This window comes from Oryctolagus cuniculus, chromosome 13 (assembly GCF_964237555.1).
Source record: "Oryctolagus cuniculus chromosome 13, mOryCun1.1, whole genome shotgun sequence".
NCBI lineage: Eukaryota > Metazoa > Chordata > Mammalia > Lagomorpha > Leporidae > Oryctolagus > Oryctolagus cuniculus.
In genome coordinates this window covers 51,662,542-51,669,799 of record NC_091444.1, presented here as the reverse complement: position 1 = coordinate 51,669,799, position 7,258 = coordinate 51,662,542, and positions in this window count along the sequence as shown.

The window sequence follows — 7,258 nt, the reverse complement described above, 5'->3', positions numbered from 1 at the left end:
TCAAGCTAGCAAACTTGTCTGGGGGCCAAATGTGGCGTATTGGATGTTTTGTAAATAACACCCATTCATTTGGTATTTCTGTGGCTGTTTTTGCGCTAGGATAGCAGAGTTTATTAGTTGCAGTGGAGATCATCAAACCCATAAAGTCTAATTGCATATAATATATTTAAAGAAAAATGTCTTCACCACTGATGTAAAGAATGTTTAAAGACGTGAGAATGAAACTTCTGAGCTCTCTCAATGCCCTGGGCAACGTCCTCAACTCCATCCGTGTTCATTTATTCCTCACTCCTAGGCAGGCTCTGGCTTGCTCCCATTTCTCAGTGATTATCCTTAGATGGGGGGGGGGGGGGTAATTTTACTTGGTTCAAAGGGTTTATAATATTCCTATACATCTTTGATTTTAGAGAACACTTAAACAGGACCAAACAATTCTCCCAGAAAAAATACATAAAATACGGCTGAAAGGAGAGATCTGGCCAATAAAGAAAGTGGAGGCAAATGAGAATGAGATGCACTCCTGCTGGCAAGGGGTCTCCATCCTTGCTCGGGGGAAAGAAGCTGGCTCAGAAGCACAGGTGGCCCCTCTGCAGACAGCGTGGCCCATGGGAAGGTGGAAAGACATAGATCCATGATTTCAGCATTTCAAATCATGCAAATCCCTCCTGCTCCTTGGACAAAGAACAATTCTGGTTTTAATTTAATTTTTCTATACATTTGCCTGGATGGGGAGAATCAACTGAGCAGCATACATGAGCGTTCAATGTTTGATTGTTTTATTTCTCATTGATGCCTGATTTGCTGCAAAATCATTGTACATTCTAAATGAGAGCTTTTGTTCTTACTTAATATTCAGTGGGATCAGAGTCAACACAGGACACACAGAAAGCACATTTCCTTCCTTCTGGCCTAAGCCATTCTCATTCACTTGTTTGTTTGCATGCGTAAGAAATGAGATGTGGTCATCATAGCTTTATATATTGAAACCACTGTACTCTTACAGATCATCCTGTTCTTTTTCCGCTCGGTCTATTGAATAAAATCTTCAACAATCACCTTATGAGATATTTGCCTTCTGTTCTCCAGAGAAACAGAATCAATATGATTACATACTCGCATACATATCATGAGATTTGTTGTAAAGAATTATCTCATGCTACTGTGTAGCTAAGAAGCCCCAGATGTGCAGTCAGCAAACTAAGGCCCCAGGAAAGCTGATGGTATAGTTCCAGTGTGAGTCCAAAGGCTGAAGACTCGGGATAGCTGATGGTGTAAGTGTAGTTCGAAAGCCAATATGCTGTCGATCCAAGAATACTTGCTATTTCAGTTCACCTCCAAAGGCTGAAACAGGCCAAAATTCCAGCTCAATCAGGTAGGCAGGAGGAATTCCCTCCTCCTGTCTTTTTTCTCTTTTCAGGTCTTCCGTTGGTTTGATGAGGCTCCCCTACATTAGGGAGGGCAATGGCTTTACTCAGTCTACTTACTCAAATGCTAATGCCTTCCAGAAACACCCAGGATAGCTTTCAGCCTAATGTCTGGCCACCCTGTGAGCCAATCAAGTTGATATGTAAAATTAACAATCACACCTTTCTTTCTTTCCTTTTTTTATATTATTTTATTTATTTGAAAGAGAGTGAGAGGTAGAGAGGGAGAGCGAGAGCGAGAGAGAGGTCTTTCATCCGCTGGTTCACTCCCCAATTGGCCGCAATGGCCAGAGCTGCGCCAATCCGAAGCCAGGAGCCAAGAGCTTCCTCCAGGTCTTCCATGCGTGTGCAGGGGCCCAAGTAGTTGGCCATCTTCCACTGCTATCCCAGACCAGAGAGCTGGATTGGAAGAGGAGCAGCCGGGACTAGAACTGGAGCCCATATAGGATGCCGGCGCTTCAGGCCAGGGCATTAACATGCTGTGCCACAGCACTGGCCCCTTGATCACACCTTTCTAAATATACACAGATACTCTAAATCACACAGATACTCACCTGAGTTGGTCATTCCCGGTTTGATTAAGCTGGCAGGAATGACAGCCTCAACTTTGTAGCTAGGTTTGTATTTCAAATCTAGGCTATGGCTGTACCACATAATTCTTTCACCTTTGGAACATCTTAGACATAGATATCTCACAGAAAATACAAATAAATGTTCATTGTGTCTCAACATTTGTTAATGAAAACACCTTCTGTGCTTTTCTGGAGGAGGGCATGGGAGTCCAGATATTAACTTCTGTCTTATGTAACTCCTTGTCCATGCAAATAACTCAGGCCCTGGAGGCAGTACCTTAGGCCAGGCTTCCTAGATGCAGCCTCTGAGACAGGGGTTCAGGGGCATGTGATTTATGGAGGATGTGCATCTGAGGAAGGGGGAGGGAAACATGGTAGGGCAGAAGGGCCATGTTTGTGCTCCCCCCAAAATTCATATATTGAAATCCAGTCCTCAGTGAGATGGTCTTAGAAGGTAGAATTAGTGTCCTTATAAAATATGTCCAAAGGTGCTCACTGACCTCCTCCACCATGTGAGGACACAGCAGGGAGGCACCATTGAGAGGAATGGGCCCAGACCAGACACTGAATCTTCCAGAACCTTCATCTTAGAGACCTCAGCCTCCAGTCTGTAAGAAGTAACTTTCTGTTGTTCATAACCACCTAGTCTCTGGTATTTTGTTATAGTAGCCTCAGTGTACTAACACAAGAAGCTAAGCAAGGATATGCCCTCAGGCCTAAGGCTGACATTGTGGCATAGTGAGTGAAGTTGCTGCCTAGGACTCCAGCAGCCCATATTGGAGTACTGGCTTGAATCCTGGCTGTTCTACTTCCAATCAGCTCCTTGCTGATGTGCAGGGGAAAGCAGCAGAAGATGGCCCAAGTGCTTGGGCCCCTGCAGGCCGTGTGGGAAACCTGGATGGAGTTCCAGTGTTTGGTCCAGATTTGGCTGTTGCGACCATTTGAGAAGTGAACCAGCAGATGGAAGATCTAACGATTCTCTGTATCCCCTTCTCTCTTTCTCTGCATTCAGTAAGCAAGTCAATCTTTTAAAATTTTTTTTTTTTTTTTTAAAAAAAGAATATACTCCCAGGAGAAGCCTGCTGCCAGCAGCCTGATCCATCAGGTGCTCAAGATCAGGAACTGCACCACAAAACTAGCCCCACCTTGAGTTTGTGGGTTGGTCTTTTGAATCGGTTCCTCCATCAGTCCTTCACTGTATGTGGGGAGGAAGGAATAATCTCCTGGGTTAAAAAGTCCCATTTTACCACCACCACTCTTTGGATCAGGGACAGGTTTGAGCCCTCAGTAGGCATCATTCATGGCAGTTGAGAGATGGGTGACCCCTCAGGTAAGGGATCAGCATGGGGCAGAAACGGCTTCCCTGCATGGGCAGCAGTAGCCAGGCCTAGTACATGTGCATGTCAGGGCTTTTCTGAAAACACTTTGGAGTTCATCCTTCACACACTATCATACACTACAAAACAAAGAACAACACAAAGAGAGCAGAACTTTATTTTTGAGAGGCTGTGTCAGACTGGATTGTATATTCAGAACACAGAGAAAAGTCTTTCAGGTTAGCTGTATATATATGTAGTGAAAACTTGAAAAAAGATAAAAACTGTCCTCTGCCAAATTAAATTTACCAAAATAATTATGTTCTTGTAGATGGGAAAGTTATAGACATGAGAATTAATCATGTCCCAAATCCACTTGGGCAGTGGTGAAATGAAGAAACTCAATAGAACTAACTTTGAGCCACAGTATAAATACTCATGTGCAAAAGCAGTCCACACAGCACACTCATAGAATGACAATCATTTTAAACAGCACTCTGACCTCAGAATCAACCATAAAGGCATTCTGGTCTGGATGAAAAGCCCATGAGAACATTGCAGGAATGGAAAACCAAGACACTGGCAAAAAAAAAAAAAAAGTGTCCTACATAAAGGATCTCTGTGAGAGAGACCCCAGTGAAAAGAAGTGGTTATCAAAGAAGGATGTACTATTTTGTGAAGAGAGGAGAGAACTTCCACTTTGCTTATGGCCTTGTCTAAATACTGACTGAGACTGTGGATTCAAAAGTCTTCCATAGCCTTGGCAGCTCATATCAAGAGCCTCAGGTGATCACCGATGTCATACATAAGAGTGTAAATTGTTAATTTAACAACAGGAATCACTATGCACTTGCTTCTCATGCAGGACGTCTGTCCTCAGGGAGTTGTATTATGAGAATTAACCGTAAAACCTCTTCTCAAACAGTATTTTGTGTGTGTGTGTGTGTGTGTGCACGTGCAAATTGTTGAAATCTTTACTTAGTATAAAGTTGGTCTTCTGTGTACAAAGTTAATTGAAAATGAATCTTAATGGATAATGGGACCGGAAATGGGAGAGGGAGGAGGAGAAGGGATGCGGATGGGGATGGGAGGGCGCGTATGGTGGGAAGAATCACTATATTCCTGAAGTTGTACTTATGAAATTTGTACTCATTAAATAAAAGGTTTCTCTGAGAAAAAAATACCCATGGGCAAATCTACAATTATATGAAGCTCATCTATTTTTCAGGAATTTCATTAATGCTATCAAGAGAAAATACCAACTTTGGCATTATGCTTACATTAAAATTTTCTCATTCATTACTTGTCTTTACATATTATAAATATGTAGAATTGTGCTGCCTGATACCACATATTGTTACTTACATTGTAATCAAATAGTTATTAGTTAATTGAAGTAAAATTGAGAATTGAGATTCTCAGTCTTATGCAGCATATTTTCATCAGTACTCAGTATTCCAGTGTGTCCAGGGACTACCAGGATGCATGGCACAGAGAGAGGACATTCACATTGTTGCTGGAAACTCTGTTGGATACGGATGCTACAGACACTCCAAAACCTTCAAGAGAAAAAGTTTTTTAAAAGCATAACATGGGAGGCGGGAGCTTAGCCAAGTGGCTAAGATGCTCACCTGCGACACTGGATGAAGTATCTGGTTCAATGCCTGCCTCTGGATCCTGACTTCAGCTTTCTGCTCATGCAGACCTTGGGAGGCAGCAGTGATAGCTTAAGTAATTCCTGCCACCCACGTGAGAGATCCAGATCGAGTTTCATCCCTGGCCCTTGTGAGCATTTAGGAAATGAGCTAGCAGATGGGAGCTTTCTCCCTATTACAAGATCTCTCTCTCTCTCATTATGTTTCAAATTTATAACTAAGAACATTAAAAAAAACTTTCAAAAAGTGTAAAATGTTTGTAGATAATTGTGTTTCTAAATTTCTTGTCTTATACCATTTAGAGCTATTGTTGTTATTGTTGTTAGATTATTAGAATAAAGATAGCTAAGTATATAGAAAAATATATATTTTGGAGCTGAATTCAAATCTACGTACTGTTCACTGACCGGGTAAATTAGTTATCTCTGAGTCTCAGTTTTCTCATCCATAAAATGGGGAGAATAACATTTATTTAGGAAGGGCTTTATGGAGTTTAAGTAAGTTAGTGCCTCATTAAATGAGATTAAATGAGTTTAATTGATCTGTTGTTTGATGATGAATAGGAACCTTACAACAATAATTGTTTTTTTCTTTAGAAAAAAGAATTGGTCTATCCCAGAAAGTTTTCATGAAATTCATAGCTTGTAAGAATTTCCCCCCTTAATACAGTTAATTAACCCATTACATGCCTGTAATAATTCCGGTTATAATTATTTTGACATTGGCGAATGAGTTGCTTTCCTACTTCATTCTACTCTTCTTGGTAAAGCTTCTAAAATACTGTCGTGAAAGGAATTTGGGGGAAATTGAACCAAACCTGGGTTTTTGTATGCAATATGGGAGAGACTGCTTCTAAATCTGGACCAATGCCGATGCTTATTACAGTTAAAAGACGACTCTCTCTCTCTCTCTCTCTCTCTCTCTCTCTGCAAGAGTCCTTGAGAGTCATTTATAGAAGAGGCTTTTGAGACGCTTTAAAACATCAGACAGAAACTCATCCAAAAATGAGTTGGCCCAGGAGTGCCAATTAGTCCTGCATTTGATCTGGATCAGATGACTGGCATACCAGCCTCCACAGCCACACCCCCCCCCCAACCTTCCTGCCGCTGGGGAAGCTACCTGGACCGGCTGAAGGAGCTTCCCTCGAGTTCCAGGTGCTGCCTCCTTCGACAGAAAACTCAGCGAGGGACATTTCCTGAGCGTCTTCCTGCACTGTTGGAGAAGACAAAGTGCACATTCAGCTGGGCTTCCCTTTTGGACAACTGGCCAGGCAGTTAGAGGCTGCGATTTAAAGAACTCAACACAATTCTTAGAAAATATCTTGTTCTCCCTCTCCAGCAACACAACAGCAAGTGCAAAACATATTCCTACTGCAGTCATTTTTCTCGTGTTATTTAATGTGTTTATCTGAGCTTTCTTAGATAGTTGTCTTGGCCCCTACTTTTGATTTAAGAAATATACCCATGGAATTCTCCAAACCACAGCTGCCCCATTCCACCCGGTCACCTTCAAAGAGATGTTATCAATAACTTGATCCCTTATCCTAAATTTTTTTTATTGGAAAGCAGGCATGATGGCGGCAAATTTCGCTATGGATATGTGCACTTTTTGTTTTACTAGTCAGCGGATGAAGCTGTTCTTGGTTCTCAGGGACAACGGCTTCCTTTCTTAGGTAGCAAATCCTCATTTGGGTTTTCTGGTGGATCCTGCAGCCTCTCCTGGAGCTAAGAAAAATGGCCTCCCACCAAACACAATTTGCACAGAAACAGCTCAGCCTCAGTAGCAGGTACACGGTGGTTCCCAGACCACTGCTGCTGCCTTTGCCTACAAATAACCCAACCGGGCCTCTGTGCACAGATGTGTGACAGCTTTGCAAAGGGGCACAGCTCCTGCCCACCTGCTGTTCTCTATTTTGAGGCTTTCATTTAAAAGACAAAGCCTGATTAGCTTTTCGTCTGTGAACCTTATTGAATCAACAGCCACCCAGCTTGCAAGGGTTGCCAATGGGCAGGGAGAGGAGCCAAGGGAAAATCTGCCTTCTCAAGGAATTCTTTCCTTCTGAGGCCAGGGTCACAGGCGTGCCCCTTCAGCTTGGGAGTGGGGGTCATTTTCTCAAGCTGCTCTGCATCCCAGACTCCTACACTTAAACCTCTGGCTCAAGGATCCAGAGAGGAAGCTGTGCCATCATTATCACATATGACCCTGAGACAAATGACTCAAAAAGGAATTCCCACTGTTAAGAAATCCACTGGGCTTAAATGAAAATTCAGATGAGAGAAACCGAGGCCAGG